Source organism: Arachis ipaensis, chromosome B5 (genome assembly GCF_059453495.1).
Source record: "Arachis ipaensis isolate K30076 ecotype BB chromosome B5, ASM5945349v1, whole genome shotgun sequence".
In the NCBI taxonomy this organism is placed as follows: Eukaryota; Viridiplantae; Streptophyta; class Magnoliopsida; order Fabales; family Fabaceae; genus Arachis; species Arachis ipaensis.
In genome coordinates this window covers 102101774-102103906 of record NC_142440.1, presented here as the reverse complement: position 1 = coordinate 102103906, position 2133 = coordinate 102101774, and the positions used below count along the sequence as shown (strand labels likewise).

The following is a 2133-nucleotide window of genomic DNA, read 5'->3' as shown; positions in this document are numbered from 1 at the left end:
TCATTGCTTTTGCTTTTGGGTATTGAAGAGTCATTACCTCTGTTGAAGACACTATTTTAGTTTGTTTCCTTACTTGCTCTTTTATTTATTCCATATTCTTAATTCTTGTTTAGAGCGGTAATTGGATTATTTTCATGGATTGTTGATGCAAAGGATTACTTTTACTTTTAATTAATTTTGAATTCCTATTTTATCATGTCTTTTTCTTATATTTTTATGAGCGCTATATTCATGTCAATAGAGTAGATTCCATACTTGACATGGGGGTTGATTAAAAGGAGACACTTGAGTTGGAAGGCTTAAGTGCTGATTAAACTGGAAATTGTTGGCTTGTTCTGTATTTACTAACGCTAGACCTTCTCAAGGGAGAGGATTAGGATTTGCGAATAAGAGTTTGCTCAATCACTTGACTTTCCTTTATTTAGTAAGGGTTAACTAAGTGAAAACAACAACCTTTTTGATACTACACTTAAGAGATCCCAACAAGGATAGAACTTCCAATTAATCATTCCCCCAATCAAGGCTTTTTATCTAGAATATTAATAATCATTCTTAGTTTTTATTGCTTTAATTTACAATTATTTAATTGCTCGTTATTCAACTCTTAAACTCTCTTGGAAACTCCTAATTAATAAATTAGCATCCTTCCTTGCAACTCGTTGGGAGATGACCTGGGACTCATACTCCTAGTATTCTTATTCTAAATTTTTGTGACACCTTTCTAAATTGGTGAGGTAGATTTTAGCTGGTTAAGGGCTATACTCGCAACACTATTCTTACATTACAATTTTTTAATTGGCCTAACTTCCATCATGCACCAGGTTATGGCGCCGTTGCCGGGGAGTTGCAATTGTGTGCTAAATTATTAATTAGTGTACATATTTTTATTTTTATTTGCATATTTTATTTTTTTTATTTTATTACCATGAGCTATATGTTTCTTTCATTGAATGACGCGTTCACTGCCTAATCCGAGCTTAGCCGCATTTGATCCTGAAATTGAAAGAACTATTTCACGTATTAGGCGAGCTCGATGTCAGTTAGCCTCTGAGGGTGGTGAAGTGATTGTTATAAATTCACCAGTCTCATCTGAGGGTGAATCTGAACCGCCATCTGAGAGCGAAACAAGCTCCTTTACTACTGATTCAGTTAATTCACGTGCAGATAGAATGGCAGCACCTAGGAGGATTACTCTCCAGGAAGCTGGAGCCCCAGATTTTACAATGCAGCCGTATCAAGTGCATCATCCAACTCTGACTGCAGATTTTAAATTGAAGACTGCACTAATCAACTTGACGCTCAAGTTTCATGGCTTACCTGCTCAGGAGCCTATCAAGCACCTCAGGGATTTTCAGACAGCCTGTTCTACTGTTAGGCATCAGGGTGCGAATGAAACTTCTATTTTGTTAACTGCCTTCCCGTTTTTTCTTGAGGGAAAGGTGAGGGAGTGGTACTACTCCCAACCTGAAGCGACTGTTACTAACTGGGATACGCTCAGGAGAGAATTCCTGGAAAAATACTTTCCAGCTGAAGTTACGGATAGATTGAGAAAAGAGATCTCCTGCATTGTTCAAGGTGAATCAGAAACTCTCTATGAGTACTGTGAGCGTTTTAAGAACCTTCTGGACGCATGTCCCCATCACATGATTGACAGGCTAGTGTTGATCAGCTATTTTACTCAAGGCATGAAGCCTCGGGATAAGACTACACTAGATGGTGCTAGTAATGGTTCTCTGAAGAAGTACAAGACCGCAGATGAAGCATGGCAACAAATCAGCGACTTAGCTGAGTCCACCAGGAATCACAGGCACAGGAATAGCCACTCAAAAGTCATTGCAGAAGTTTCCTCTAGCACTGAGACTTCTGCTCTTACACAGAGTATATGTGAAATGACCAACCTACTGAAGCAATTACAGTTGAATCAACAACAAGCTCAGCCTTCCCCACCACAACAAAGCCAACATTTAGTTCCCCAAAGAGTATGTGGCATATGTGCTGATTATAGTCATTATACTGATGAATGCCCGCAGCTCCAACAAGAAGACAATACTGTGGCAGCTACTCATAACTTCTATAACCGCCTGAATCAAGGATACAATCAACAAAGCGGCAACTACAACCAAGGATGGCAGG

The 2133-nt window shown here is 39.0% G+C and overlaps 1 non-coding gene across 1 annotated transcript; it reads right to left on the bottom strand.

The window, feature by feature from the left end:
• Positions 1-1541: 1541 nt before the first annotated feature.
• On the bottom strand, positions 1542-1645 carry LOC148565183 (small nucleolar RNA R71). Its single transcript, XR_015884761.1, has one exon. It is a non-coding gene; the product is annotated as a small nucleolar RNA R71 (small nucleolar RNA).
• Between the last annotated feature and the right edge of the window lie 488 nt (positions 1646-2133).